Source organism: Ischnura elegans, chromosome 9 (genome assembly GCF_921293095.1).
Source record: "Ischnura elegans chromosome 9, ioIscEleg1.1, whole genome shotgun sequence".
NCBI classification, from domain to species: Eukaryota; Metazoa; Arthropoda; class Insecta; order Odonata; family Coenagrionidae; genus Ischnura; species Ischnura elegans.
This window is the reverse complement of record NC_060254.1, coordinates 39,739,474-39,765,598: the sequence shown is the minus strand read 5'-3', so window position 1 is coordinate 39,765,598 and position 26,125 is coordinate 39,739,474. Positions and strand designations below refer to the sequence as shown.

The window sequence follows — 26,125 nt, the reverse complement described above, 5'->3', positions numbered from 1 at the left end:
CAATTAAGTACAAAAAAACACTCAGTTCAGGCGAGGGATTTTCAATGTCCACTCATTCCCCAAACACACATACATTATCTTCACTCTTCATTCTTCGAGGCCCCCAGCGATGTCTTCAATCTTCGGGGCCTCAGCTACGTCTTGTTTCTTCATTCTTCACTCCTACAATAAATGGTGTTAGTACAAAACCCACCCAAATACCTTAAAAAACTAAACACACAAAAATACCCACATTTATTTCCTGCCTAATAATGCATTCTTTGTCTACCAGGACCGGTCTCATTCGTAGTAAATAACCTTAAAGTGCACTTTCAGGTACCTTAGTTTCAGCGGTGTTTCGAAACCTTTTTGAACTTGCTTCTTCGAGCAGTTACCTTTCGTGTACTGTTGTTACCTAGAGGTCGTGCTTTGATAATAGAGTGTGAATTCACTTTCCACCAGGAGTCTCTCATAACTCCAGGTCGGCCCTAATTTACCATTTCATGTTCAAGATAACCTGATGAAAAGCTGATACGGCAATGACCAGCGTCCGAGGAAAACTGCACTCTTCCCAACCTTCAACGTAAGTCGATGAATGGTGTTCTAATTCTTCAATATTCATTCTGAAACTGAAAAATCAAAAATGTGGATTAAAATTCGAGTCAAATCTCTCCGAATAACATAAAAGGAATTAGCATTGGATCCCGAGAGGCCATCGTCTTCTTCTTTTCTTCATTCTTCCTGCTCCACCCTTCATTCTTCCCATCACGTCCGGGGATGGCTTGCACCTAAGGAGAGACCAAAAAATTTAATTAAATTCGGGGGTTAGATTATTAAATACGTGTCACTCGACCTAAATTCAACAAGCCTTTGTCTCTAAGAGTCTCATATTTTGATATCTGTATGGGTCTACATCAACCTCAAACTAAATACCATGAGATATTTTTTTAATGTGGTTTTAATACGTTATCGATTTTTTCCCAAAAAAATTGCCTTAAATCATATAAACCCCACAATCTAACTATCAAATTGTCGTATAGCCATTATTTATTGCTTTTTTACTGCTAAGTCCTTACGGAAGTCACTCTGAGTAAAATATTTATAAAGTGCACTTCCCTATTATTGTTATATTTAAATGTTTAAAACATTGTTAATCAACTTTTCTCAAAAAACCCACCTCAGAATTGGCCCAAGCATTAATTATTTAGAATGTAGGCTCATTCATTACCTTAGAAATACAAAAATTAAATTTAAATCACCTCCTGAATGATATTTTTGAAAATATTTAAACGTTTACTTTTTCTCCCGTGCGGCTTTCCGATTACTTTTAATAGCATTCTATGGGCGTGTACTCGTACACTGGTAATCTATATCATAGTAGTATGACCTACAGCGTCAACTATAAAATATCATTCATGAATTCATCAAAATCTGAGACCCTACGGGACAAGCTTTTTTTGGAATTGAGGTGGAATGACTCAAACTATTATACCCGTCTGTCTTTAAAAATCGTGGAAATGGATGCTAAAACAAAGGCTGTTTATTTAAAAAGAAGGACACCCAAAAAATTCTCCAGAAATTCACATATTTGTTCAATGGCTTTTAAACAACAGGCTATTTTTTAGGGAGCTTGTTACAGTGATATTGAATAGGGTAGGTGTATTAAAATCTCTCGTAAACAGATTAAATTATTGTACTTTAATGTGGAATTCTTTTATCCACCTGATTTTAGCAGTGAAATATTTGTATAAATATGTAAAATGACTTAGAAATATATAACTTTAATTATTCTAATAGCAGCACTAGAGAATTCGTAGAATAAGCAGTCCCAAAGAAATACATAACAAACAAACATTTTGGGAAATATTACATCGTATTAACTATTTTGTTTTTAAAAATAGGCAGACAGCAAAAGTTAAATATATAACTCAAAAAATTGAAGTTATTGATCGCACGATGTTAGTATATTACAAGTTAAGCAAGATTATCTATATTGGCTTTGTACAAATCGGAATTCAAAGTTGCTCTGTTCCACCGAGATCACGATTTAACTATCTAGTTTATTTTGGATACGTTTATTTTGGATAAATGAGTACGGAAGCTCATTTTTAAACAATGATCAGAATCAATATTTATATAAAAATTTCCTTCTCTCTTCACATAAATCGTTGGAATTGATACTGGAGACAAAGGAGGCAGTCAAGTGAACCTTATTTCTATATTTCACGGATTATCTTAGTGGTAAAATGAAAAATCAATACCTTATAACCATGGCCCATAACCATGCGTTATTATCGCGACAGAATTGGATGCGTATTTTCAGTGTTAACAAGTTAATCTAACCTTTATTCGTTAGATTTATTAAAAAACAATGTTTTATCATTTTTTATGAAAAAAATTACGCGACACTTGCAAAGAACACCTGGTCCCCCACGTGAGATTGGGTGAGAATCGGCACGACCCCCTCGCCCCCCCCCCCCTAAACACCCTAATCATCTAACTAACCCTTTCGCTACTAACAATGTAAATATTCGCTCGGACGGTTTATGACACGGAAGACAAAAGCAGCAAATTTTCGTCTCATATTTTCCTACGCAGGCGAACGAATATCCGTTTCGTTGCCCTTTTATGACGGTCGCAGCTGCGCGAAGTCCCATCGGGACCCAACAAATCGGGGACATAGGCTGTACCCAAGGTTCTTAGACTGTTACTTACTCTAAGAACCTTGGGCTGTACCCTCGAAATCCGGGAGCAGGTACCCGGACACCTCGTCTTCTACTACCCCTTTTTGTGGTAAGGTATAGTGATCATTCAGTCAGTTTTTGAAATAAGCATTTGTTCCTTTCTCGAAAAAATATAAAATAATAAGTGAATTATTTGCCTTTTAGGGAGCGTTTAAAAATTTAAATGAAATTTTACCATAAATATTAACTTATATCTCGATTTCGATATAAAAATCAACATAGAAATTGTTGATGCACTAAATTCGTTAATTAGGACGGTATAGCTCCGTTCAAAAGTTGACAATGCACAGAAAAAAACCGAGGAATCGATTTCGAAATCTGTAACATACGGGCAAACAACAATTATCCTTGTAGCTAATTCACAAAAACTAACCATGAGTTGACCCGGAACCAACTCCGCTGCAAGGGCTATCAACCCGGAAAGGAGGAAGACCAACTATAATTTGAGTCCGAGATAATGCGGAGTCCCCGCCAGGAAAAGTCGAATAAGGTTGGCGCTGAGAGAGTGTGATTATCCGTGAGACCCTTCTTAACCAATGTCCTGCAAAAATGGTCCGTACAGAGGGGACGGAAGAGACCCCTGGGGCTCAGTCATGCTAAGGAAACAACACCACTGTGTCGAAAGGGTTAATGGATACCCCCAAAGATGTGATATTCGTAAGAATTGGCTTGTATAGTACAAAGTAAATATATAGTTGACAGACGAAAGTGGTATATTTTGCTTGGATGTTGTAAAAAATAAGAAAATAAAATCCTTTCAAGAAATAAGGAAGGTGGAATAGTAAACCAACGTAGCATTATTTGACATTAACGTCCGAAAAATATGGCTCTGTTGTGCCTACAAGTCAAGGGGAAAGTGGAGGGTCTATCAATTTATATTGAGAGGAACTTTGAGAATAATATGATAATAATACTCGGTTCTCTTATTTTTTCACCTGTATAAAGGCTTTAGTATCGAGTACGGACACGTAAAAGATAAGCGTGAAAACTCCATCTGCGAAAAAATTATGAAATTAAAAGTATGAAATGCTAAATATTGAATAAATGTATTATAATTTTTCAAACGTTTCAACTTCAGTGGTGAAGGATATGATTAAAAAATAATAAAAGCAGGGTCTTATCCTATAACTCATGTCATAAATGATTAGCCTCATTCACTGAATCGACTCACTTACTAGCTTTCTGTGCGCGAGAGACTATGTCTAAACTTAATCAGCTTCTTTGCTTATTTATGCTTCATGTGACATTTTTTCCGATGCCCTTTGAAGGTTTAGTTAAATTAGCGCCAACGAGAGTAAGACATGTATCCCGATGTCAAATGCTAACTCAGCATAATATTCAGCCAGCATTGTGCGAAAAATCCACGATGAAAAAATCATTCGCCAGGATTCGAATCCGGATCCCCCCGAATGATTTTTTTTCCTCTGTGGATTTTAGCACAATTTGTGCACGGTGGGTGACCCTCGCAGATTTACCGCCGTGGCTAGTCCCGGTATACTTATAAAAAAAGAAACACTTATCCAGCCAGCAAACTGAAAAAGTGTTTGGCAGGGTTGGCTTATCACAAGCATGTAAGCTACCTTTCATAAATGTTTACGAAACATGATATTAATGTAAGAGGAGTTATGTAAGAGAATGTGAGAGGAGGGTCCGTGATTTCAAATGAAACTATCGTTGAAAATGTAATTTACTGCGTTCCTTGGGTCCTAACTTCCTTTCTTCGCATGATTTATCTCTCACGGACACTATAAAATTAATCTGAATTTATTCATTGACGGCATACAAAGAACTCTAATCAATTTTGTCATATGGCAATTTTCCAACAAATATTCCAGTAATTTTCCTGGGCAATGTTAGTACTGTTACCTTAGTTAGTACCTGTTAGTTAGAACCTGTTAGTACTTCCCGACTCCCAATGAAATTATTCGAATGATAGAGATTTATATTATTGTATCAGCTTTAAACTAAGGAGCCACTTTTCATTTTTTCCATAAAAACCAGCACTAACTGATATTTCAGTTTTATACGGACAAAATATGATTGAAAAGCTAATTTTAATCACACAGGATCACTACTACTATGTAGTTTTCCTATTACTGCTCTCAGTGCATAACGTATGACGTTCTTTTACTCAGATTTCTTCTCTTCGGCAACCATTATTATCCTCTGTATCGTGAAATTCTTTAGAACTAACATCATCTACTTCGGACACCGCAAAGTAAAAGTTTCAATATTTCTGACTCTCGACAAGAGGGCAGGTGAAACATTCTAACGGAATGAAAAAGGAGGATTACATGCGTTCTTGTCAGCGTAAAGAAAAGTATTAACTCGAAAGCACACAATATATTTATGAGCGCATTTGTAAAAATTTATACACTAACGAAATTTATCATTAATTAATCGTTACTCGTCATCTGGGCGTTATTTAGACGGTGCGTTAACCTTTTACAGAACTAATCCACAACCTAATTTAAATTATTTAAAAATTGTTTTGATCACCTAAATCTACATCTACAGACTAAGCCGCCTCAATAGGCGTGTGGCAGAGAGTGTTAGGTCACCTGCCGTTGACAAATGAAAAGGATATGCTCTAACAAAATTACGCCCAGCATTTAGTTATGTCCTTTATTGTCGACGGGGGAAAAACTAATTCCCATACCTATCCGTTTGGCAAAATATCTCTCTCAATTTATCGTTTCTGTAAGACCTGGAAATGTGGCGGGGCTCTGATATGATGTTCTCCGTTTTCGCTTCGAAAGATTTCCATTGTCAATTGCTCAAGCATTCCAAGTCTAACGCGCAGCCTCCGAATCTACAGCGGTTCCCAACCTAATTCGTGTAACATCTGTGTAACACTTTCCGTGCGCCCGAAGCGGTTTTATTACGAATCGTGCAGCTTTCCTTTGTATTTTATTAATTTCACGAATCAAATCTTTCTGCACCGTATCCCATACGCTCGCTATATATTCAAGGTGTGGCCTGGCGAGCGCGAAATAGCACCTCTCTTTTACTTTCTCATCCGAAAATCCACCCACTAAACGCTTGACGAATCCCAGCTTCTTCAGAACTCTTACAAAAATATTTCTTAAGGCCTGTTTACACGGTACATTAACACGTACGGGTCTAAATGTATGAACGCGAATAAACGCCAAAACGCATCGTGTAACCAACCAACTTATGCGAATGCATGCACAGAAAATAGAACCTGTGCTAATTTGGTTCATGCATTCATACGTGTTCCGTTCCGATCCACAAAAATCATTCATGGAAACAGACGTGTTAATGTATCGAGTAAACAGGCCATTATATGCGTTCCCCAAGATAGGGTCGAGGTTATGGTAACTCCCAGATACCTTACTTCATCTGTCATCATAATGTTAAAAACATCCACAGAAAATACATGGAGATAGTAGGGCGACCCGAGCAAAAAAATCACAGTCAGATTGCATTTGATCAGATTAAGTTCGAGTCCCCACTCTTGGCTCCACACATGGACGTTTTTTAAGTTCGTAGATGGAATTTGAAAGCCTGAGTGATCACTAATACGGCGGGAAGGATGGCAACGTCGCGACGTTGCCATCTTCACTTCCTCTTTAGCCTTTATGTTAATACCATCCACAGAATTAGCATGGTTATGGTTGGACGAACTCTGCAAAAATTGCACCGACATGAATTTGCTCAAATTAAGTTCAAGTCCCCAATCTTGTCTTCACAAATGAAGGTTGTTTAAATTCGATTATAGAATTTCATTGTCAGAGTGGCCGCTAATTTCGCGATAGATGACGGCGTCGTTAGCAAATAAGCGTATTTTACTGTTAATGCTAGGGCAAAGGTCATTTATGTATATGCCTAATGAACAAAAGGGGGCCCGATACGCTTCCTTGTGGGGCACCTTATGTCACTTCAACTATAAAAGAGCTAATTCCGTATTGAACTACTTGTTACTTACGATTACTCAGAAATTCGCGTATCCAGTTTACCACTGTTTCATCTAATCCGCATGTCTGTAAATAGTATATGAGTTAATAGGGAAATTGCATACTTTTTATAGACAGTATGCTGACATACTACAGTAAATACTTAGTACCGCAATATACTTTTTTCCGCTTAAAATTCAGTTTATACACTAGAAAATAAATCCCAAAAGTCTCCCGAAAATCGCGGGATAAAAAATACCGCCCCCACTAATCTTACGCAGTGACGTCATAATTCAGTAGGAGTCCAAGATCCAAGCCCAGTAACGTCGTAGCTGCAGGTTTGGAAGAGCCAATTTGCGTTTAAAGGAGAACATGGCTGGAATAAGGAAAAATTACATGTGGTGCATAGTTCCTCTGTGCAATAACACCCCAGAAAAAAATTGTCGTTTGCATTCCCACGGAGGAAATTAGAAGATAAGCCGCGATACATGCCGTTCGTCAGAATGAGCGTAGCGGAAAAATAAGAGTATAATAAACGGAATCATAAACCCGTGTGCTATGTGTGCGAAGATAACTTTAATATAAATAATATTTCGATATTTCATCGACTGAATGACTTGAACCTGAGATTTTTCTATAATTCGGCCGCCTTATAATAAAAACTTCGAGATACTTGTTTCTCGATGGATACGATGGGCTCGAATTACTTATGGCACTTGTTCAATTTCAGTTACGGGAGGACATAGAAAATTCCATGATGTTAAAAATCAAGGAAGGAAACATGAAAATAAAGAGCAGCGTTTATCCTCATGCATTCGAGTGCCAGCCAAGAAGACATCGTTTTCTTCTGCTGTCGGCGTCAAAATGATGAGGCGCTGTACTTCGCAACTTTATATCTTGGCTTCAGCGCATGCTATAATTTATTTCTTTATTTATTTATGTCACACCAAAAACAGCACTAAGGCCTTTACATTGGGCTTATAAACAAGATAAATAATATAAATATAATAATGAACATGTAAAAAAAATAATATCATAAATAACAATCATTTTCAGCGTATGCAACAGATACAAAAGGTCAGAAAGATGGACTTTTCACTTGGTTATTAAAATTAGAGCGGGAGGCGAAGATGTCAAGAGAGGAAGAAGTATATGAGACTGAATTGAAAATAGAAGGTAGGCGGAAAAAGAGGGATCTTTGAGATATTGCCAGACGGAAATTGGGCTGGTGTAGAAGTTCAGTATTGCGGGTTTTGCGAGCAGGAATGCGAAGTGAAAAGAAGGATAGGAGATCACTGGATCTGAAGGACCCATTTAAGATGCTGTTAAGAAATTTGATGTCTATTGTCAATCTGCGGTGGTTGGGGTGTATTAATCCAAGTGAATGAAGTATTTCGGCACGTGAAGAGAATCTGAGGTGAGGTATACGATGTCGAACTATTGCTAAAAAGAAATTTAGTGGACGGTTGATTAATTTTAGTGTGGCGGGAGAAGCAGTTGACGAAATGGGAGAGCAATATTCAAGGATGGGTTGCACACATCCAATGAAGACTGATTTTAAGGCACTCGGTTCGGATATCTCGCTCAGGCGATATAGGGTCCCAACCACTGCCATAGCCTTGTTAACAACGGTTTTTATATGCTCGTAAAAGGTTAACTTTTGGTCAAAAGTGACGCCTAAATCGGAGTGGGATAAGAGGGAATGGGTTGATTATTTAGAATAATGAATTATACGTCATTTTAAAGAAAATTTTATCCTAAATTCCGATTTTTTTAAATTAAAAAATGTAGACACACCAGTGCAATTAATGACTCCGCGCACCGTATAAGTAGCCGTTTTGTCAACTTAATGAACTTTGAAACTCAACCTAGGGTAAACTACTGCGTCAACCGCACTCTTCTTCCATAATTATTTACAAACATCAGTGTAGATTAAAAATGGCTTTTGGGTGTTTTTAAAGCGCATATTTTGTTATAAATTAATGAAAATATTTAAACAGTATCTTGTCCTGTAGTTTACCCTGAAAGAAAAAATAAAACTGATAGAAACACCTTTTATTTTATTTGTAATATTTCTATGACCCATAGTCTATAAAAATATTGATATTTGTGAATGCCAATCAACTCTATTAATGCCATGTTGCCAAACGGGGCGCGGCGGAACCTAGAGAGCTGTTGCGAGAATGGATCGGAGACGTATGATAAAGTAAGTTGTAGATGGAAAAAGAATGGAATACAGAGGTGGTCACAAAAAATGAATCGTAGCATTCTTTGATGTTATTCTACGCCGTTGCTTGCTTTCCAGAAAAAGTTGAATCACAAGAGGAATGCTCCGCGGCCCTTGATTTGGAAAATGTGGAGGAAGAAGCAGAATACATGTGTGGATCAGCAATTTCCATTCAGCATTTTATTTTGGTTGTCAGGAAAAACCAAGGATCCATTTAAAGGTTGTCAGGCCATCGTATAAAGTAGGACTGATCTGCACCACAGGGAAAATGGTGAGAGTGCAGGTGAAGGTTATCCATCTAGGATTTCCGATACGGAATTTTTAAGTGGCAACGCTCGCAATGACGATGAGCTCATATTGAGAGTAGGTTCCAGATATATCGCGAGAACAGCTCCCAAAATGGACGCTCTTTGGAAAATGTTCATATTTTAATGTTACATTAGGAAGACCTTAATTACAAAATTAATTTATTAACACCTGAAGACGTTGTGTTTATTATATTTATCGAAGTGCGATTGACTGATTCTGTCTGCAAAATAGGAAGTGGCTTCTGAGTTTTTGAGTCACAAGCTGGTAGATTGTGTTGGAAATTCGTGCATATTATCGCTACTAAATTGAAACAATTAAAGTCTGGCTTGCTCAGATTCTAATCTCAAAGAGCTTCCTGTCGCCTTCCAGGCAAACTATTTTTAAGTTGAAAGCATCATTGACTGCCTCGAGGTGGAAAATAAGTTCACCATAAGACTCTCTAGCGGACTGCCAAGAGAATACACATTTCACATACGCTTTCGCCAATAATTTATGCAAGTCTCACGTTGTTGTTAACTATAAAACATTTCAGATGCACATCAGCTACATTTCCATTTCTCGGCATCGACATTCGGCGCCGACGAAGTCTACAGTTTCACTAAAATACCCTGGTATCATGATGGAATCAGGAAGCATGCTAGGATCAGCCAAAGAATAACCATATTCCTTCATCTTCATGCAATCTATCGCTTTCAATAAAAGAAAAATAGATCAAATAATAGCCCTGTAGTCACAATAAACAACTCCGATACGTCTGCACTTCAATAAATGAATCATAACCACGCCGTCGCTTGTATTCAAGTATGCAACCTCTACCATAGCCGTGCCTCCTCGTACTGAATAATGACGTCACTTTTCTACCAGCGAATCATCGGGCGTTTTCGATTCTCATTTGTATTTGAAAATTCTCGTGAACTTTGATGAATTAAATATCGCAAACCACGTCATAAAATAAAATAAAACTTTCACCGTGGTATGCAAGCATATATTTTTATATAATTTTGGGGCTCTTGATTATATCTGAAATATATGCAAGTTCCCTATTGTGAGGTACCGTGTCAAATGTTTTCTTAAAATCTAAGAATAAAGTGTATTCATGTCTTTTCGATTCGACAGGTTGAAGGGCATCGTGAAGAAAGAGCGCGAGCTGTGTTTCCGGAAGCCGTGTATATATAAAACATGTTCTCAGAAATAAGGTAAAAGGATAGATTAAATCGAAATCCCTCCGTGAAGGGATTCAGGGCAAATTTTTGGCAGGTGGCTCCTCAAGTTTATTGAAGCCTCCTTAATCATCAAGTTACGACAATTATAATATTTCATACAAACATTTTATTTTCGCTTCATATGTTTTCTTATGACGTATACCCCTGTCTGTCCTTCCCGTATTTCATTTATAGTTAAAGGGTTCCTAGAGCCTGTCCATATTACGATAGTATTACTCACATTAAGTCATCAACAATGTATTCACTACAGCGTATCAGTATTAAACGGCCACTTGAACACCTTATAAAAACTGTAACAACTGTCATATAAAGCCTAAATAAGGTTTTAAAAAGGAGTACTGATATCCGTATAAATAATCGGGCATAAACTAGGACTCAACAACAGGTGTCAGCTCCGAGTTCTCAACGCGACGAAAAGTCCGAAAACATTTTGCAGTACAAGACTTCTAAGCCTCTGATGAGTTCAGTTATAACCCCGGAACTTTTCCTCAACAACCGCGCACAGTATAGACGTACTCGGCGACGGAGCCACGTAGTAGTAAGAGACAAACGGTGAGTCCAAATGTGAATCTAAAGATAGGCAGAACCTCGCCAAGGAGCCCGAAAGAAAACACTGCGACAGCCCAACGTGAGTGTGGACGTGGGTTACCTCGGTACATTCCATCCGCTAATCTTAATGCTGATTGGGCTTATGCTAATGGAGCTTGACTCCAGATTCGGTGGCTAGGTCGCGTCCACCTCCATCCTCGTCGGCTCTTAGTTGCTTACGAGGCTTACGAGTGAGGGATGCAGGTCGCTCTATGTGCCAACCTCTCAAGTTTTCACCGACCCGGCCCCATCAGTTAAGTAGGACTACTGTGTGTCTACATACTTTGGAAAACGATAGTACTTACATTCTACGTATGGGGGAAGAATGGATAACTTTCGAGAAGTAATCGCGCGATAACCAAATGAACCCTAATGTAAACCATCTCTAACATTTTCTGTTATTATTATTATTATTATTATATCCAAATGAATCCTAATGTAAACCACCTCTAACGATTATTCGCGAGTGTATTGGAAATTTTGTGGCTTGGCTACGTATGACGGCGTTGATAGAAATTCCTATTATCAATAAAAACCGTAAATTACTCTCACTGTAGCGTTCATTTTATTAAAAATATATTAATATGCGTTGTTAGTCGTGATATCTATTTTTCGAAATTGAATTCAAAATGGTGAAGCCTATCTACCCACATGACGATGCTGATGTAAATACCTATTCTATTTATCAATCGCTGATTGATAATAATCGTGAATTATTTCAAATTCGTGTCGTTATGGCGTGTTGAGATACTTGGACGTTGACAGCAGCAGAGAAGTCAAGAGTGGAAGCATTCGAAATGTGGTGCTACCGGAGAATGATGAATATGAAATGAATCGACTGAGTAAGTATAATGACGAAGTGCCAAGAAAAAAGGGAGAAAAGAGAAATATTCTAAAATCCTTAGGATAAGACGGGAAAATTGAGTTGGCAATAATATGAGCCATGATAATCTGACGAAAATCTTATCTTAGAAGGACAGGTGGAAGGAAAGAAGGGCAAGGAAAGTCCCCGAATGTGACATTTCGGATAAAATGTTTTTATAACATAACGAACGGTTGTTTTTACATAAGGAATTAATACCTTTGCAATAGAGAAAATTGAAATATCTTATACGTGAAAAAATCATTTTTTTTATAGTCTGTCAGGAAACTTTGTTAAAAAAAAGGTGGAATTATGGAAAGTATCTGCATTTCTAGAGATTGCATTTAATATTCTGTAAATATTTGTGGGCCCTTACGGATGAAGTCACAAGCATTCTTCTACTTGACAATTCGCAGTGTGAATATCTCTTCATCCGACCAATAAAAATCATTATCAGCCCGTTGCGTGCGAGAGGTGAGTATGTCGTGTGCGAATCTCCACGTCCGCCTTCAAAAATAATTCAGCGTGCTACCTCTGGCTTTAAGCTAATCTATTTAATGTTAACAGAGTACTATGTTGTGTTTCATCGCTAGAATTTTGTGCATTGGAGTGCTTGGAACGGCAGAGCAAAACGTTTCTCATCTCATTTGATGCCTCATCTATGCAGTGAATAACCCAATATGCAATAATTACCATATGAGTACCTCATCGGAGTTTTTGGTTGGTTATCGAGTAAAACGCATCGGATTTCTTAAAACGATTACTTTTGCAGTCATTTGTATTTGTAACAATTACTTTTACGAAATGCAAGTTTTATTTGTAATTTACTACTTACGTTGGAAGAGGAATCGGTATTATCGATGTAATCGTTAATTGCTCCTAATCGACGCTAACATTATGGATTTTACTGATTTGCCTAGGCCTACGTATAACTTCTAATCCTTGAGTGCCATAATTTCCTTGCTTACGTTCAGCCACTCTTCTGTTGTAAGCAACAACACAAATGGGTACAAAATACGACACCACTAGTGTCGTATTTTGTACCCATTTGTGTTGTTACAATAGTTATAATTGTATGCATCGCGAGTTAAAGTGCAACTTTAGCTATTTCTGACTCTAGTTTTCCATATTTTTACTCCAATATTCGACATTAATTGCCAAGTGGTCTTTAGAGTGGACAATTTAGAAGAAGTTAATATAATTTTACTGTTTACTTTTAAAATCAGTAACTTATACCAGTAAATGATTACCTTTTAAAAAGTAACTGCAATATAGCCGAGTTTCTTTTTCTCAGCACTTTTACAAACACTGCTCATTGGATAAACATTCGATAACGGGCAAGTGGTGGAGGGTTAATTTCACTGGCATCCGAGAAGGTGATTGATTACCGAGGAGCAATATGAAATATTTGACATCTGGTGAGACCTGCCTTCATTTTCCATTTCGCTGATTGTCATTTTGGTACCACTAGATTTGTGCAGCCGAGCTTCTTAGCCAGGTGAGATTCTACAGCCTCGAATTAATATTGATATGACTCCCTTCATTCTGTGTAACGGAATTAATTACTTTCGACTGTTTTAGTTACTCCGGTAATCAAAGGTTCATTTCCGTGTCTGAAAACTTCGCGGTGCCCCTTCGCTTGATTAAACTGTGGTATTAAAATTAAAGCAACGGACGAAGTGAAGTACCTGGGAGTTATGATAACTTACAATCAATCGTGGGGAACACATAAGGAATATTTCTGGCAGAGCCCTAAAGAAGTTAAGATTCTTGAAGCGTATTGTGGGAAGATTTTCGGATGAAAAACTGAAAGAGAGGTGCTATTTTACGCTCTTCCTCTCCACACCTTGAATATGCAGCAAGCATATGGGATGCGGTGCAGAAAGACATAATCCGCGAGCTGAACAAATTACAAATAAAAGCTGCGCGATTCGTAATAGAACTCCTACGGGCGTACAGACAGCGTTACCCAGCGAAGTAGCAACCGGAGACTCGGTGGCTGCGCGATAGGCTAAGATTGTTTGAACAATTGAGAATAGATATCTTTAAGAGTAACATTGAGAACATAATATTAGAGCCCCTCTATATTTCCAGGTCCGACAGAAGCAATAAATTAAGAGAGATATTTTGGCGAACGGATAGACGTGTGAATTCGTTTTTCCCCCGAACCTTAAGGTTTTAAAAAATGCTAGCCGTTATTTCGTTAGAGCATTTTCTTTCATATGTAAACGGCTTTTGTCCTAACACCCCCTGCCGCACGCCTTTTTAGGTGGCTTGCGGGGTAGTATGTAGATGTAAACTAAAGGGCAGTGAGTGCAACGAGGTCCGGTGCTAAGATTGGCTACATTCAGTTCGTGTTCCGCTCCCGTCGGGTATGGATGTGTTCTCACTCCGTGTGGTTGACTCAACGTCCGACGTTGTGGAATGCATCGCCGGTTGCGAGCCACTTAGTTTCCGGCTAAATGTGTGAAAATAGTTGCCTTCATTGAGTGGAAGCCTTATTTGTGTAAAGAAAATTGTGCTAAATCGAGCTTACAGGAGTGATATCCGCCATGCCTACAACACCTTTCTGACATTAGTTCGTGTGCAAAGTGTAACACATCTACACGGAATACAACTTCCATCAATAGCGATACCTGCCGTAAAACCTTCCATGGATTTTCTCTTCAGGAGTCGCTGACATCGAAGGGATTGAATCAAGAGGACAATCCTGGAAATGTGTGTACTGCAAAAATTTACGAAAGACATGCCGTATGGACAGAAGTAAATCGGAAGGTAAATCCCTTCGGGAAATATTTTATTTGTTCATAGAGGTTATACAATAACTAAATATAACGGATAAAAAAAACTAGGGAACACTATTCATAAGCCATAAGATAAATTGGGAGACAGGTTAAAGTTAATTGAATCGCAGGGTAAAATATTAAAGAAATTTTTAGATCGAATATCCAAATTGCAAAGTGAAAATGTGGTGCTGAAGACGAAACTTTCTGACGCACTAAACCGTTCTGATGGCCTTGCGAAACGTATGTTAGGTATTAAGACGAAATTTCATGGCATCCCCAGCCAATGTGATGAAAATATGGAAGTAGTAGTGAATAAAGTTTGTGTTGCATTAGATGCAGAAATAAATAGTAGCCTAATTGTCCACTACTACCCGGTTAAGACGAAATCTAGTTGGGAAACAGGAGGAATTCAACTCCGAATTCTGAATCAGCACGTAAATGATAAGCTGTTAGCTTAGTGCCAAGTAAATTTTTTTTATCTATTCGACTCTTGACCTTGTAATTCTACCTCCTAGTGATGTACAATCGTTTTCAATAATATCATAGACATCCACGTGTCCCATTTTAGTGAGTTAAAATAATTTTCATACCCTAGGGCCCTAAAATGATTTCAACTACGAATGTAGCTGGTTAGTTATTGAGTATTGCCGATACTATAAGTTGGGATTTTACTCAATGGATATTTGACAGTGATTAGCCGCAAGGAAATTAAGATACAACCACTGCCACCTCCCCGACTTATTTTACCTCAGTGATTTAATCTGTTTAGAAAGAAATGTGTTAAGGTAGATAGAGGCATTATTTTTATAAATGTAGTATTGACTCTTGTATACTCTATTATTTTATAAAATGTAAAAGAGAATAATTAATTCGATTTTAAACCTTCCCACATTTCACCGCAACAACCGCACATGTAATGTATAGAGCGCAATTGCAAGCTATAGAGCCACAACTTCGTAAATCAGAAACGGTGAGTCACGTATGAAAATGAAAAGAGGATATACCATGCCGCGAAGTCAACCTTTTTCCGGGGAGATATCGCGGAACAAAATATCGAATTGATGCAAAGATATCGTTCTGCCCACTAATTTCATTCCACTCCTCACAGCACGTGTTTCGATTCCTATATAGTCATAATCGGGTACAAACAAATTATTCCGGACTATACATACTATTCCGGACAGAAATATATATCTTCAAAAGTAGCAGTGGCGAATACATATGCCCCTCCCCCTTGCGGGACCGCCCGCATCGCCTAATATTTCAGAACCTAAATTGTAACTTTTTTATATCAAAAGGTAGCATTGTCTTGTATATGCGTATAATCAGAAATTATCTTAAACTTTGCATGTAACTTGATTATTCTTCATTACGAGTAAAGTACAGGAGGCTCAAAATATCTTTTGCGCTCCCCCTTGAGTTTTTTCCATATCCGGAACTGAAAAATAGTTAGGGGGAGGTATCAGAAGGAAGTAGGTGGAGGGGTTGTAGGAGGACGCATAGACGGTAAGTCAAGAAGAGTTCATCATACAGGTAATCTAAATTCCGGACTTGCGTCATGTCACGAGGTAAAAAAGGTTTTGGGGAAGGAAGTGGGGTTAGGTAGCAGTCAGGGTAGTACATATAAGATGGGGGAGTGACTAAAAAACTCATTTCCGTTCAGTAAGTCAAATTTCTTCCTTTTCTTTTTCACCATTTCCCACTTTTCGGCCGCACCTAAAATAAGCCCTTTTTCTTGGAACCGAATAATTTAATTATCGAAAATTTGATGTATGTTTTTGTGCCATTGGGCGTTTTGAACAGTTGGGTAACGGTTCTCCAAGCACATATTGCGTTCGGACACACGAGTAAAGAAGTTCCTCCCAGTGTGGCCGATATACACCCCCTCAAGTGAATCACATCATAGTTTGTACTTGCCGCTGAGCCCGAAAGAAAAAACTCAGACGGCCCAACGTGTGCGAGAGTGTCCTCAGTGCATTGTAACCGCTAGGGTTTTTGCCCCGAGAGTTCGACTCCCATTTCGCTAGCCGGGCTGCATCCGCGTCCGACCTCGTCGGCGACGTGAAGCAAAGGAAGCAGCTCGCATTGAGTGCCAACCCTGTAAGTGGTCACCGACACGGCCCCATCAATAAAATGGGACTGGTGGGTGTCTGCATATTATTGAAAACAATAATACTTGTTTGCATTAATGAGACCCATTTGTGCTGGTAGAAAGGTGGGGTGGCGCAGAATGATAAGCACTGTAAGCATATTTGGATTCGTGGAGGTAAAATTTATTTGAGAAAAGTAGAAAAGGAGCCAGCAATTGTAGTTAGCATTATGGATGACGTAAAACATCTTTGATCATTGCTTTTGTGATTCATAATTCAATGATATAGAAGGTATACCTAGACTATAAGTCAATTTTATGGATATAAATATTACGGTAAATGCCTTTAATGGAATGAATTCCCTATTGATCGTCCATCAAAATATCCGAAGTGTTAGACGCAACTTTAATTTACTACTTTCACATTTAAATAGCATGTCACAATTACCCGATATTATAGCTTTGAATGAAATAGGAATACAATCTGATTAAATTAATGTATATACAGTGAGTGGGTAGGTACTATTCTTATGGAAGTTGTAATACTTCTGAAAGAGCAAGAGGTGTGTTAGCTTTTATAAGACATGACATAACAACCGTACTGAGGCCTTGTCATATAAGCCCTACTGATTGTTTGTTAATCAATGTTTCATGCAAGTTTTGTATATTTGATCTCTTTGTCGTCTACAGAAAACAAAAAATTTCTATTGATCAATTTGTTTTAGATTTTGAACCCTAATCAAGGGGCATATCTAAAAAATTAGTAATGGTCGGTGATATGAATGTTCAGTTACTAATGCCCAGCTGCGATTCCAAGCAGTTTACAAATCTCATGAGTTCTTGTGGCTTGACTACCTTAAAGACTGAAGCAACCAGAATTACTATACAATGAGCTACCTGTTCAGATCAGGTAATCACTCGGTGGTTTTTTTTAACACATTTAATGTAGACCTCCAAGCCAAGGTTATGCAAGCAAGGTATAACGCATTACTCTTGAGTCCAACCCAATATCCAATCTTTCTGCTCGCGAAGAAAACGAAAGTACTCCATCTAATGACACTTCGCTAGAGTATTGCTGCCGTAAATCATTAAATGAAAATGTTCGACTGTATTCTCGGGAAGTATTGTATGAAGAACATGAAATTTCCTTAACTTTTACTACATTTTCAAACATACTGTTAACATGTGTAAATGAGTCTTAAGTATGGTCAGGAATGAACGTGCCGTAAAATTAAAGCCCTGGATGACTGACTCCTCGATGAGCAAAGTTGCGCGTAAAAAAAATCTTTTTCAAAATCTACGTCATCACCCGCACAATAGCGGCTTGAGAAAAGAGTACCTAAAGATAAGAAATAAACTGTGTATATGTGTCCGTAATGCGGCTAACTCCTATTACATGAAACAATTGGACAAAGTAAATCGAAATAAAAAGACAGTGGAGCATCTTCAAGGAATTAACGAGAGCGAAACAAACTTCGGATGCATGAGCTAATACAAGGAAATCGGACCTTAAATGACCCAGTTATTATTGATATTGACTTCAAGAAGGAGTTCATAAGCACATTTGAGTCTCCTAAATTGTGTCCATTTGTAAAAAATAATTCAATGATTGATAATTCATCAAATAGTAAAAATCATCTAAGCCTAAACTCCTTCTTGGAACCAGTCACGACGCCTGATGTATTAAAAATTGCCAATAGCCAATCTTTAAAAAAGCTGCCCGTCCGGATCAACTAAATGCTGGTATGATAAAATTATCATATAAGACAATGCAGATGTACTCTGCCATTTCTTCAATCAAAGCTTGCCAAATGTAAGGTTCCCTGCATCCTTAAAGCAAGAAATTATTGTTCCCGTTCACAAAATAGTCGAACTACGTGGTATTCACAATTACCGTCCGATTTCTTTGCTCTTATTCTAACTTATTCTAACGTACTTGAAAAACTTGTAAAAAGAATACTGGTAAATTTTCCGGAAAAGGAAGTAGTTTTGTGACAGTCAATATAGTACGAGGGTCGTTCAATATGTCTTTACAAAAAGGTATAAAAACAAATTGTATTGGACAAATTATTATATATGTTTGATTTTAGTCTCCTTTCAGCTCTATAATTTTTTGTTAACAAAAGTTGTTCTCTACAATCGGCAACAAAGAAACTATGGGATGGATACTGCTGACAAGTCAACTTCAACTGCTGACAAGTCACAAGTGCTAATTTCTGAATAACATTAATTTTGGGTACTAAGAGAGCAATTTTTCGGAAATTCTAAGGACTTATAGAACGAACCTTGTATTAGGATAGGTAAAAGTACACAGGACGCTTGAGTATATTCGAGGGTAAATTATAGTTTGTTGAGCTAAGCTAGTGCATTTAAAAATTCGCTCAAGCTTCCACACACAGCTCTAAGAGCAATTACACTTGCCCCTGCAGCCGGAGCAGATGGCCTTTCACTCTCTTTTCCTATAATTGTTAAACTGCAGGTACTTACTACCCCTGAGACACTGATAAATCTATTAGATGCTAAGGTTCTCTACCTTGGTGGTGGATGAAGGTAGTCAAAAAGTCTCGGACAAGCCCCAATAATACTATCTACGAACAAATACTTCATGTGTATTGCCCAAACCCAATGTTATTTTTTTAAAGGCAGCTTTCTTTTCTTGGGACCAAAAATTTGCTCTAGTTCTCGAAGAACAACCAAAGAGAGTAACAATATGTATACGACTACGAGAGTAACCACATATATACCATCCTTAAGCAAGTGAACCTGGCTGTATACTAAAAAAAAATTATAGGGGATATCTAATCAGTATTTTCAAATCATATTCCTTTTTTATTGTTGATTCCATTTTTTAGTTCATATTTATTGTGTTTTTCCAATGTATCAAAAGTTCATCTGGAAGGCATTTCTTGTTTCGCAGCAATATGCACAGAATTACGATTGTATTTCTGAAGGTGATCCCTCCAACAGACAATAGACTCTGAGGTCAACTATAGCTCCAAAATTATTTATGTATGTATGGTATTTAACTTTTTAAATTGTTTAAGGAGAAATACATGTAACTATTATGGAGGACTGATGATAAAAATAAAATGTAGGCATTTCACCATTGCAAGTCAAAGCCAATGGTTAAAATCAACGGGAAACTTAAAACGATAAACACGTTTTATTAAATTTGGGTTTTATACGCTTGCATTAATATGGCGACAGGTATGAATAAAACCGTAGGAGAAAAAGATGACTGAATAATCGACTCGCTATTGTACAATGGGCTTCAAAAGTAAATGTCTAGTTGCGACAGGCCACAGATAGTAGGCATAATTCGCTTGACATTTTTTCCGCTTTTGAAAACAGGCACGACAAGAAGAGGAAGACTCGGAGAAAATCATATTAGAACAACACTGTATTTCCAGGTCCTTCAGAAACGATAATAAGAGATATTTTTTCGAATGGATGAATAATTAAATTAGTTTTCCTCCCGCACGATAAAAGAATTTAATAAAGTATCGATAGAAATTCGTTACAGCCTTTCCTTTTTATTCGTTAACGGCTGGTGTCCTAACACCCCCTGCCACGCGCTTATTGACGCGGCTTGCTGCGTAGTATACAGATGTAGAAGAGTAGGTTCTGAGAAAAAGTAAAAGGGGGAAGCTGCGCCTAATATAATGTGCATAAAAGTCTGCTCCTAGTCTAGACCCTATGTGGTAGGTCAATAAAAAAATCGCAAAGTAACCGATCTACTACCACAAATGTTTTCCCAGGAAAACTCCTAATTAGTTTCACAGGATCAAATCCAGACCTCTAAGGTCTCCCCTGTCATCACACCACCAACCCTCAGCTCACATTCCATATTACATCCCTTAAGTCATGGAAATTCCCCTTCAAGATTTTGAAACGACATTCATTTGATATGTCTTTCAAAGCTAAATTTATGCGAGCATTTATTGAAAGAACGAAATTTGAGTTGCGGTTGGTTCGGCATATTTATAATTTCAGACATTCGAGAGAAAAGAAATCAAAAATTAAACAAAATCATATTTTGTAACAAATGAAATTGACGAGTCATTATCATTAGTCAATGTTGACCTGTAATCGATCGAAACATGCTAATAATTAGTGGAAACTATTGTGCATCCTTGCATAAATGTGGAAGAAGTGTACTTGGTATTTTGTGACGTGTCCTAGATTAATAAATTTATATCAGTATCAAGAATTTCTTTTTCTTACAGATATCCTTATAGATTGCCTCCTATTTCTTTAGGAAGCAGAGATGAGAGGTCTTAAGCATTTTCACGCCTACTTGGGGGGAAAGGAACCCTACTCATGTGTATGATAACAAGGAAGTAAGTTTTAGCCATGATGAGAAATACGAGAACAGGCCGGGTCGTAGTGCGCAAGTCAGTCGAAGTAAGCTAAAATCATGCATTGGGCAAGTAAAAATAAACGGCTCTTAAGACAGTTATTTGACTTTAATGCCTACCGATTGAGAAATTGAAAAATTTATCACGAAGTGAAAGGAGAGTCTGGACTGCCCAACAGTGAACCAAGCACTAGAGACCCACGACGCTAAGTATTTCGCTGCAGGCCTTAGAAGGCAACATTTCACAATAGGGTCGATTACTCAGACAAGAAACCGCAATTCATTATTAGAATTCGGTTGATGAAGTGGGAAGATTACTTACGAGGAAAACTGATCTTCTTCATTCAGACATTCTCTGTTTAAAATGAAAAGATACGAGAAGGTACCCCCACAATCCACATATCATCAGTTGGTGATGCCATTACATCTCTGATAAATCAGAACCGATCAGAGAGGGAAAGCATTTCTAACTAGAGAACCGTCTAGTTGATCTCTTATAATAATAGCCTAACCCTTCTGGGCTAATAACTGTTGTATTTATATTGTAAGCAGTTATTTTTTAACAGTACGCACAGTGGCGAATCTATGGGGGGCTAAGGGGACCATAGGGCCCCCCCCCTTGTGTGTCCAATTCACTTTAGATAGAATAGTAATTTTTTTCGGACCCCCACTACTGCTGGTCGGCTAACCCCCACTTCGCCTCCCCCATTTTCCCTATTCTGGATCCGCATCTTACTATATTTCTACTGTTTTCATTCTAGTAATAAAAGTGTTATCGTCGGAACAAATAAATAAACCAAGCGGCAATGAACTTCGCTTGTTACGTGAGAGATGCTTGGGAGTTCTAGGGGCGGTGACTCGCTCCGAATTAATTTGTGACGGTATCAAATTTTCTGCCAAAGTCTCGATACCTTCGATGTTTCACCGAGAATTGCTCGATAAGTGGACGACGGGTTGTAAACGGAAAAATATGTCAGTGCTGTTATCAAAATTGACGATAAAAGGAAGTCCTCAACTGGTCTATTGAGTCAAAAACAAGTATAAGCTCAAATAAAGACATATCACTCGAGCTGAGAAATAGATCGAAGTAAGAATGGTGCATAGGAGGCAAAGAAGACAAGTAAGCTGGGCAAATCGTAGTGCGCAAGTCATTCAAATTAAACTTTAATGATGATTATTCATGGTTATAGGTAAACCTATTTATCTTAATGAAGCTGAAAAAACTGTAAATCCTCGCAATGGATTAACATGACGACTGTTAACTTATCACTGTGAAGCTGAAACATGCGTTTCATTCGTTGATGATTGAAACAAAATTCTGAAAAGGTATCTTGAATGTTCTCATGACACATGACCCTGCCTAATGCCACCTCATTGCATAAAATTTGTGAGTATATTTTGGATATTTTTTCCTAGGAGCCTCCCTCACGGAGGAACAAAGCAGACAGAGAAATCTACGTCGAGAAAAAGTTTACAATGCCCGTGAATCACCAAATGAATGGTCACTACGTCATTAAATAGTTCTACTTTGCGAGTGTATTGAGACAATGTCAAGTAAAAACAAAATATAAGTGAAGCAAATGCTAAAGGAAGCGAATGAACCAACAAGGATATATAAAATTAAAATTAACGAAAATTTGACTGACTTACCATATCTAAATCAGCACACCTCTCTCATGTGACCTTGTAAGGGTTTCCCGCAAAATCTGATTTCACTTCACGCAATCGACAGCGACAACGGATTTGCATTGCTGTAAAGAAAGAAAAATAACAAATTAAATTTCGCCTTGACTTAGTGCTCGATTCAAACTATTACTATCCTTTGTAAACCTCAAGTCATAATATAAATATTATCACTAGAAAGAATTAAAATATGTGAGAATATCTGAGTGAGCCATTTTGATACATTTCTCAAGTAGAAATAAACGAAATTAAAGAAAGTTATTGGAATTCGATCCCTACCGATTGAGAATTTTTAAAAATTTCGCGCCTAATAGTGAACCAAGCGCTACTAGCAGTCACCAGTAGTCACCCACGCTACAGTGCTTAGGAGGCAAAATGCCACAGTAGGGTAGATTTTTCATTATACATATTCGGTAGATGGAAGTGGGGACATTGTATTAGTTACGAGGAAAGTCCGAAGATTATTAAGTTACGAGGAAAATAATCTTCATAACTCAGCCATTCTCAGTTTAAAATGAAAAACACGCGAAGGTAACGCCCACATTTCACGAGTTGATGACGTCATTACAGCTCCGGCAAATTTAACCGTTCAGGTGGAACAAATCATACAGGGAAAGAATTTATAACTTCTTGTCGTCTAATTTCTAATTCTTATTTCCAACTTCCTCAGAATTATGGCCCAACCTTAGTTTCAAAGAAGCGTTTCATATTATGTATCAATGTACTACATATTATGTATGTAGAATAAGTGGCTGCAAGGTGGAATATACCAACGAAGATTGGCAAAAGATATGATGTTACAGATTTTGATTCACATCACTACATAGTTATGGAATATACGAATACTTAGATTAACAATTTTTGACGCAACCAATATAACACACCGGTGAAAACTTGAAAAGACAATGTCAGTACCAACTGATTATGACGGTATAGAGCAATGTACGGTCCCGAGAATCGCCGATTCAAAAGCCTACATTGAAACCCCGGTCAAAAAATTTCTGGAGCACGTCTTACGACCTTGGTTCACGCTTGCCGAGAAATAGTGAATTTAAATTTTGAGAGGCAAGAGAAATTCACCACACACAAAAATGGATATTTCATACGTTGCAAGTATTTTGCAAGTCCCAAAACATGAAAAAACGAGAACGGTTCATGTAAACGAACGATGGAAACTTCCCACCGAAAAATATATTCACGACCATCATATCGATAACGATTACATTACGTAGCCTCAAACATCGAATAAAATATGAGGATTACTCTTGATAAGCTTGAAGACTATACGGGGTCACTGGTTCTCAGCACTTCGTTGAACACCATTTTCCGTAAAATTAATTTACTTTACGGGTTCCATAGTCACTCGCTACAAGAATTATTTCACATGCCTAAAGTCGAAATCACACACCATCAACACCGGAGATGAATGTAGAATATGGTAGCTGTTAACTTTTTGGGAACACTCCCGTACTCACCTCTTAACTCAATGCAAGTTGCCGCCAGACTGACGAAAGATTTTCAGGAGAAGCATTGTGGGCCTCTTCGAGTGTCACGTGACAACTAGTCACCACAATAAATAGTTCCGATAAATTAAAAAAAACAGTAAAAAGCAAGCAACAGCATAACATAAATAACTTTTAAAATATTTGAATCTACTTATTTTAATATTTGATGTTGCTTATTAATTTAATAATACGTTTAGGTGCGATTATAAAATTGATTCATTACGCGGAAGAACGAATTTAATTTTAAGTCTTCGCGGAATAACTTTAGCGGAAAACAGTATCCTTACGCGAGGGTCACGATGCAATTTTTCCAACCTTTTTCGCGCAGAGACCTTCTAGAAAAATCATCCTGTGGGAGGGGGAAAATCTGCTTCAAAGGTCATTCAAAGACGTCATCCGCAAGATTATCATCATTTCACGAAAGTATTGCATTATTCCATTGCCTCTCGTAACAGTCTGCTCCGCGACGTAAAATTGGGCAGTAGTCATGGCTATTTGATGTCGAGCCTGCCTTAATTCGACGGCCTCAGTAACCGCCCTACCCCGCCTCCCATCAAGTCTAACCCCCCTCTAGTCTAATCGTCACGAACCTTGGTGTCATTTCAAGCAACTTATTTCTTGATTAGACAGCTGATAAACCAGCCAACCCTCTTCGTCAAGATCACCCTCTTCCTCAGCAGTTACGGAAAGAAGACAGTGCGAAGGAGACTACGAAAGAAACATAAAAACTCTTCGGATGGCCATTTACGTGAGTACGAAAATTTTTTACTGGCGGTAGAACAATTCATAGGATAAACTTACTTAGAATAAGTCATGTGGGCTTTTTACGATAATGTTCGTAATTATTTTACTGGTTGTATCTGGAGGGTGGGAAGAATCGAAAAAAAGTGATAGGCATTTGTAAAATCTCGCTATTTGAGATGTGATTTTTTCGTCAAAATAGCAGTGTAATTATAGGGCGCAAAAATCGGTCGCTAACTGATCTCCATGACACTGCTGAAAGCATTAAAATTATAATTATTTAAATGAAATAATTTGCTGCACTTTTAAGTGGGTGGTTGAGTTGTACGTTAAGATTCAATCGGATTGCTGTTTTTGTGTTGCTTATCACTTTCCATATATTTACGGTTTCGGTAGTTCCACATAGTACATTAAGAACTTAATGGTAAAGATCAACTCATCCGCATTTGCGAGCATTTATTTTCGTAATGTTTTTTCAATGTAATAATGGTAATAGCTTGAGTTCATTGGCGTGGTAGCGGTGGGAGAGTCAGGGCGATCTCAATTCCTCTTCCTATCGAAATTCTAGAGAGAATGATCATATGCGAAATCCCTCATAATGAACCCCTCCTACCCGGACATTTTATGTGTATGGCAGGAGCAGTCGTTGTACATCGTTGTTTAGGGGGTTCATAAACTTCCATACCGCCTTGTTGTACAATACTTGTCAGTGATATTATGTATGAAGCCTGATATATGTTGACGAGTGCCTTTGTGGTTTTCATGAATTATTGTTAAACATTGTTCATTCATCTGTTCAAACGAAAATTTTCATTGGAAAGCCACCTAAAAGCGATTGCAATATTTTCAATTTTCCCAGAAATTACGTGGGTGGTTCTATCCCCACTACGTTACGACTGCGGCCTTGATTTGAATAACAGTAAAAGTAATATAGTAACTCTCTCACACATGGCTAACACCAATGCGATGCCTCTTCAAGTGTTTATTCAAGTGTCGAATTATTCTATTTTCTATGCCAATTCACATAACATTCCAAAAATCATTCAAAATTCTCTGTCCATCTTGATGATTATTTTCTGCCATTTGCGTGAATATTTTCGAGACCGCAACGATTT

The 26,125-nt window shown here is 37.8% G+C and overlaps 1 long non-coding RNA gene across 1 annotated transcript; it reads right to left on the bottom strand.

Moving 5' to 3' along the window:
* Nucleotides 1-728: 728 nt before the first annotated feature.
* Nucleotides 729-24,264, bottom strand: LOC124164878. The gene is made up of 3 exons (XR_006866107.1): nucleotides 24,240-24,264; nucleotides 22,732-22,832; nucleotides 729-767 (listed from the first exon to the last, which is right to left on the bottom strand). It is a non-coding gene; the product is annotated as an uncharacterized LOC124164878 (long non-coding RNA).
* Nucleotides 24,265-26,125: the final 1,861 nt, after the last annotated feature.